This window comes from Culicoides brevitarsis, unplaced genomic scaffold (genome assembly GCF_036172545.1).
Source record: "Culicoides brevitarsis isolate CSIRO-B50_1 unplaced genomic scaffold, AGI_CSIRO_Cbre_v1 contig_21, whole genome shotgun sequence".
NCBI lineage: Eukaryota > Metazoa > Arthropoda > Insecta > Diptera > Ceratopogonidae > Culicoides > Culicoides brevitarsis.
Window position 1 is genome coordinate 37,501 of NW_026973405.1, and position 7,612 is coordinate 45,112.

A 7,612-nucleotide genomic window follows, 5' to 3' on the forward strand; every position below is an offset into this window, starting at 1 on the left:
AAAAAAAAATATTTTTGGGGAAAAAAATTTTTGGCATGAAAATCGTGTTGTCTCATGAAGTGTTTTGATTCGAAGAGATTTTTGGAAAATGTTGACCGATGGGAGCGCGAGAGCCGAAAAAGTGGTTTTTCCATATAGAGTGACTTTATATGGAACTATGGTTTTGTCGCTTAACGGCTGGTAGTCATTGTATACGGATTTGGCGTCACTTTTCGAAAAACAGATTTTTATTTGTTTTCCGATTTGGGTGAAAATTTGTATGAAGGCTTCATTTTGGATGTTAATGAAAATGGCCGAAAAAAATTTTGAAATTTTTCCCGGCATGCCGGAAAATGGGACCCCTCATTTGATAGAACATGCCATCCGCTTAATATTGCCTATCAATGCATATGGAATATTTTTCAATTTTATTTTTTTTCGGGAAAAAAGTGGTTTTTGGAAATGTTTGTTGTTGGACATGGAAAATGGGGTCGATTGCATGTTAGGAATCGCACAAGTATTTCGTAACGTTTGTTTTTCACCTTATATGAGAGTTTATGTGTTAAGCCAATGTATCCGCTTGAAAGTACGTCAATGCCATAGACCGATATTCCTATAGGCGAGACGTATCATAAGCGATATGATGCGAACGCATATAAGTAAAATTTATTTTGTGACACTAAGAGAATTTCGGCGGAATATGAAAATAATGAAAATTTTTTTTTTGTGAAATTTCGATAATTTTGAAAATAAAATGGGGTCGTTCACATATTGGGGAACATACAAGTATTTCGTAACGTTTTTTTTGTCATTTTAAAAAAATATTCTTACTAAGCCAACTCATCCGCTTACATGCACGTCATCACCATAGACCGATTTTCCTATAGGCGAGACGTATCATAAGCGATATGATGCGAACGCATATAAGTAAAAATTATTTCGTGACACTAAGAGAATTTATGTTTTCATGTTTACAAGTAAAAATTACTTGTGACTCTAAGAGAATTTATTTTTTCATATATAAGTTTCATGTTTATTTTTTCATGTTTATATCAAATAAAAACCAGGGTTTTTACTTTTACTTAAGTACTAAATTTTAACTTTTTTTAGAAGTTACTTCGAAAAAAAGTAAAATATTTTACTTTTTAGAAATGTAACTTTTTAATCATAATTCATTGCAAAAAAAGTAAAAAGTAAATTATCTTTCTTAGATTTACTTTTCTAAAAAGTAATTATTAAAACTTTTTATAAAATTTACTTCTGAAAAAAGTATATTATTCCAACTTTTACAAAAAGTATAAAAGTAAAAAGTATTTTTGTTTATAATTTTTTACTTTTTTGCTTCATTTTTTGTGAAGGAAATTAAGGTTTTTAGGATATGCTTTAAATAAAAATTGATTCATTCAAGAACGCTCGTTTCTAACATGATTTTTTTTTTCTATAAAATTAAGTTAAAATTTTATGAATTGTAAGATTCATCGAAAAACATCATGAAATGTGTCAATAAAAATAAAAAATATTTATCAAAAACGCTAAAATAACATTTTGAAATAATAATATTACATTTTTGTCAAATCAAATATTACTTTTTTAGTAAAAGTCGTTTTCTGTTCAAATTTTTTGAAAATTGAAAGTCGATTCGTGAGCAAAAGTTTTTTCTGTGAATTTCAAGTGTTTTTGAAACAAATTGAAAAAGTTTTTGTAAATTTTAAGTCGTTTTGTAAACAAAAGTTTTTTTTTAAGATAATTTTCTGTGATTTTCAAGTTGTTTTGATGGTAAAAGTTTTTTGAGAGTTTCAAATTTTCGGTAAATTTATAATAAGATTTTTGAAAATAAATCGTTTTGGATGCAATTTTTTAACGTTATACAAAGAAAATCTCCTTTTGAATAACTTTTTGTGTTTAGTTTCGTATTTTTATTTGTACTGCAAGCAATTTCTTTATGAATGAATTAAAAAAACTTATAAACTATTATTTACAAGTAAATTTTTAGAAGTAAAAATATTTTACTTTTTACAAAAGTAATTTTTAAAATAATTATTACTTAATACTTTTACTTCTGAAAAAAGTAAAACTTTTTTACTTTTTTTTACCAAATTTATATTGTATTTTCATTCAAAAATGAGGAATCACGGGTTAGCGCCAAAACTATGCGTTTCCGAGCATATGTTTCATGGAAAAAAGTGATTCTTATGACTCGACGCATGTTTAGCGCGAAAAAATCGAATCAAAAAAAAAGCGCCTGCGAATCACAGGAATGTTACATAACTCCTTCTTTCTTTACCACTAAAAAATTTTCAGCAGTTATATTTTTTATAGTTTTGGAAAACCGTACTTAGCACTATAAAGTATGAAATAAAAAAAAAATATTTAAAAAAAAATATAAAAAAAAAATTTAAAAAAAAAATTAAAAAAAATATTAAAAAAAATATTTAAAAAAAATATTTAAAAAAAATATATAAAAATAAATAAAAAAACATAATATTAAAAAATGTATTGTTTGAAGTTTTCAACTTCTAAAACAAATTTATATTGAAAAAAAAACAAACTATAAAGTATCAAACAAGTAAAATCCGATGAGAGTGAAAATAAACAAACTATAAAGCATGAAACAAGTTCTTTATGAGAGGGAGACATTCATATCATAAAAATTCTCGTTGAGCTTTTACCAAACTGACCAAAATGATATAAATTTTGGGCAATTGTGTTAAATCTGAAAACTTGGTTTCTATTAATCTCTTTTCCAATCAACAATAATGAGCATTCGACAATTTATTTGTTTTTGTTATTGTATTTTACAAGCTTTAATTGAAAACTGTTTTTAGAATTTTACTTGTTTCATACTTTATAGTTTGTTTTTTTTTAATTTTTTTTTTTTCAATATAAATTTATTTTAGAAGTTGAAAACTTCATAAAATACATTTTTTTATATTATTTTTTTTAACTTTTTTTTATATTTTTTTCCTAATTGTTTTTTTTTATTTTTATTTTAAATATTTTTTTATATATTTTTTTATATATTTTTTTAAATATTTTTTTTATATTTTTTTTATTTCATGCTTTATAGTGCTAAGTTTTATAGTTTTGCAAAACTATAAAAAAATATCTAATTGATATATCCGAGATAAGTCACACCTTTAGGGTATACATATGGCATTTTTTTTATTTAAATTTAGGAGATTTTTTAGTGCTATTAAAAGAAGAGTTATGTAACATTCCTGTGATTCGCAGGCTTTTCGAAAAATTTTACTGTCTAGAAAGCAAGTTCATGCGGATAAGAGGATATGGGTGAAAATTTTTTTTCAAATATCTTCAAATTTTTTTCGCGAAGAACATCGGGGACGTCATAACTAACATTTTTCTCCATAAAACATATGCTCTCAGATGTATAGTTAGCTCACACTACCAAATCGATTTTGGATTTTCGGGTGCAAAATCAATATAAATTGTATAATAAGAGGATATGGGTGAAAATTTTTTTTCAAATATCTTCAAATTTTTTTCGCGAAGAACATCGGGGACGTTATAACTAACGTTCTTGATTAAGGAAAACATCCTTGGCAAATGCTTTCGTTTCAGTTAGTCTTACGACGGTCTATGAATTTCACCTCTCGCGTCGTAATACTAATGCCCCCAACTGCTTTTATTAATCATTACCTCATGATCAATTCAAACCAATGAAATATACTGATCGAGGTCTTATTCCATTATTCCATGCAAGATTATTCAAGGCAATAAAAGCCTGCTTTGAGCACTCTAATTTGTTCAAGGTAATAAATAGTTGGGCATGCGATATGGCACACCCGATTAAAGGCACACCATACACATTGTGCCTACGCGACTTTGACATCGCGCAGGTGCCACAAACTCATAGTCCTAGCATCAAGAGTGATTTACAACCACATAACTGTTGGAGTAACACCCGTGCTGGACAAAATCAAACTTCGAACGTTTTAACCGCAACAATTTTAATATACGCTAGTGGAGCTGGAATTACCGCGGCTGCTGGCACCAGACTTGCCCTCCACTTGATCCTCGCTAAAGGATTTATACTAAACTCATTCCAATTACAGGACATCATTAATGAGTCCTGTATTGTTATTTTTCGTCACTACCTCTTCGAACTGAAACTGGGTAATTTACGCGCCTGCTGCCTTCCTTAGATGTGGTAGCCGTTTCTCATGCTGCCTCTCCGAAATCGAACCCTGATTCCTCGTTACCCGTTGCCACCATGGTAGTCCTCTATACTACCATCAATAGTTGATAGGGCAGACATTTGAAAGATCTGTCGTCGGTACAAGACCATACGATCAACAAAATTATCTAGAGTTCCACCGTTAATCGATCAAAGACCCACCCCACCCCTCTTTACCCCCCGCCTTTTTCCGCTGCGCTCGGCTTTTTTTCGCTGCGCTGGCTAGTTTACTGCGCTGACTAAACCGCTGCGCTAGGCAAATATCTGGGAATAGTTGAAGTGAAATAGGGAAGTTTACGCGCTCACACCAGTACTTTTCCATTTACAGTACATTTCCATGAGATAATGTAGAAAACTGGGAAAATTTCCAAAATAAAGTGGGAAGTTTACGCGCTCAAAAATCTCATTGGTTGAAATGTTGAACTCGAAGGCTTGAGCTCGACTCTGATTGGCTGAAATAAAAATCTTGGAGGCTTGAGCTCAGCTCTCATGGAGAGATTTGAGGGCTTGAGCTCAACTCTGATTGGCTGAAATTTGAAGCTTAATGGATGAATCTCAATTCTCATTGGTTGATATTTTTGACTCGAAGGCTTGAGCTCAACTCTGATTGGTTGAAATGAAAATCTTGGAGGCTTGAGCTCAGCTCTCATGGAGAGACTTGAGGGCTTGAGCTCAACTCTGATTGGCTGAAATTTGAAACTTGATGGATGAATCTCAATTCTCATTGGTTGATATTTTTGACTCGAAGGCTTGAGCTCAACTCTGATTGGTTGAAATGAAAATCTTGGAGGCTTGAGCTCAACTCTCATGGAGAGACTTGACCCTGATTGGCTCAAATTTGAAACTTGATGGATGAATCTCAATTCTCCTGATTGGCTCAACTCTGATTTGAAACTTGATGGATGAATCTCAATTCTGGAGAGATTGAGGGTTGAGCTCAATGATTGCTCAAACTGGAAACTTGATGGATGAATCTCAATTCTCATTGGTTGATATTTTTGACTCGAAGGCTTGAGCTCAACTCTGATTGGTTGAAATGAAAATCTTGGAGGCTTGAGCTCAGCTCTCATGGAGAGACTTGAGGACTTGAGCTCAACTCTAATTGGCTGAAATTTGAACCTTAATGGATGAATCTCAATTCTCATTGGTTGATATTTTTGACTCGAAGGCTTGAGCTCAACTCTGATTGGTTGAAATAAAAATCTTGGAGGCTTGAGCTCAGCTCTCATGGAGAGACTTGAGGACTTGAGCTCAACTCTGATTGGCTGAAATTTGAAACTTGATGGATGAATCTCAATTCTCATTGGTTGATATTTTTGACTCGAAGGCTTGAGCTCAACTCTGATTGGTTGAAATGAAAATCTTGGAGGCTTGAGCTCAACTCTCATGGAGAGACTTAAGGGCTTGAGCTCAACCCTGATTGGCTCAAATTTGAAACTTGATGGATGAATCTCAATTCTCATTGGTTGAAATTTTGAACTCGAAGGTTTGAGCTCAACTCTGATTGGTTGAAATGAAATTCTTGGAGGCTTGAGCTCAACTCTCATGGAGAGACTTGAGGGCTTGAGCTCAACCCTGATTGGCTCAAATTTGAAACTTGATGGATGAATCTCAATTCTCATTGGTTGATATTTTTGACTCGAAGGCTTGAGCTCAACTCTGATTGGTTGAAATGAAAATCTTTCTCAACTCTAATTGGCTGAAATTTGAACCTTAATGGATGAATCTCAATTCTCATTGGTTGATATTTTTGACTCGAAGGCTTGAGCTCAACTCTAATTGGCTGAAATAAAAATCTTGGAGGCTTGAGCTCAGCTCTCATGGAGAGACTTGAGGACTTGAGCTCAACTCTGATTGGCTGAAATTTGAAACTTGATGGATGAATCTCAATTCTCATTGGTTGATATTTTTGACTCGAAGGCTTGAGCTCAACTCTGATTGGTTGAAATGAAAATCTTGGAGGCTTGAGCTCAACTCTCATGGAGAGACATGAGGGCTTGAGCTCAACCCTGATTGGCTCAAATTTGAAACTTGATGGATGAATCTCAATTCTCATTGGTTGAAATTTTGAACTCGAAGGTTTGAGCTCAACTCTGATTGGTTGAAATGAAATTCTTTGAGGCTTGAGCTCAACTCTCATGGAGAGACTTGAGGGCTTGAGCTCAACCCTGATTGGCTCAAATTTGAAACTTGATGGATGAATCTCAATTCTCATTGGTTGATATTTTTGACTCGAAGGCTTGAGCTCAACTCTGATTGGTTGAAATAAAAATCTTGGAGACTTGAGCTCAGCTCTCATGGAGAGATTTGAGGGCTTGAGCTCAACTCTGATTGGCTGAAATTTGAAGCTTAATGGATGAATCTCAATTCTCATTGGTTGATATTTTTGACTGGAAGGCTTGAGCTCAACTCTGATTGGTTGAAATAAAAACTTGGAGGCTTGAGCTCAGCTCTCATGGAGAGACTTGAGGGCTTGAGCTCAACTCTGATTGGCTGAAATTTGAAGCTTAATGGATGAATCTCAATTCTCATTGGTTGATAGTTTTGACATCCGGCATGCCGGCCACACATGACATACGACATCTCCAGCATAATACCGCATTTTTTCTTCGAAATGCGGTAAAAATATATTCTATTTTTTTTTTTCAATAGTAGAAAAACTTATTTAAGACTCTTAGAGAATTTCCATCTATCAGAAAAGACGCAGTTCATAATTTTACAATACTTAGAGTCCCTTTTTCGTTTCAATATTTTTTTTTACATTTATATCATACGAACAAAAAACGGACAATGTTCTAAAATTTAGTTAACGAGCAAGATTTTTATTTAAGTATTATAATAAATGTTTGTCTTATACTATTTATATGGCAAATACGTAATATTAAATAAGAGCATAGATACTAAAATTCTCTTACAACTCCCATATAAAATTCATTGTTTTTTTCATCTTTACATTTATTTAATACATATTTACAAACAAATAGTAAAAATAATGTTCACTTTTTTTTTACATTAGTTTTGCGAAAATTGCGAATAATACAGATAGAAGAAATTGAAATAATCTGTTTTTCCCGAAAAACTTTGGCTGCATGACTGAAGTTGCAGAACTTGTTTGATATTTGCATGCATCATTAAATTTAGCTGCTGGGCCAATACAACTAGAATAACTCATAATGTAGGCGATAAAATTTTGCTCCATAGCACCTTGCACTAATTTAGCATTTGGACCTATAGCATAAACAGGAACGTCTTCACCTATAATAAATAAAATTCACATGTTTCTTTTGACAACCGCTTATTGAAAATGTATATGTATGTATATATACCTCCGTGAGTTTCATCTCCTAGAGGAAATGCGGCAAGATGTCTATAAACAGGCGAAGTACGGTCAATATCTTCCACTCTAACCCAAGTATCGAATCGTGGATTTGTATAATT

General features: G+C 32.4%; 1 long non-coding RNA gene across 1 annotated transcript; it reads right to left on the bottom strand.

The window, feature by feature from the left end:
• Positions 1-7,108: 7,108 nt before the first annotated feature.
• On the bottom strand, positions 7,109-7,612 carry LOC134836399 (uncharacterized). Its single transcript, XR_010162284.1, has 2 exons — positions 7,501-7,612; positions 7,109-7,429 (listed from the first exon to the last, which is right to left on the bottom strand). It is a non-coding gene; the product is annotated as an uncharacterized LOC134836399 (long non-coding RNA).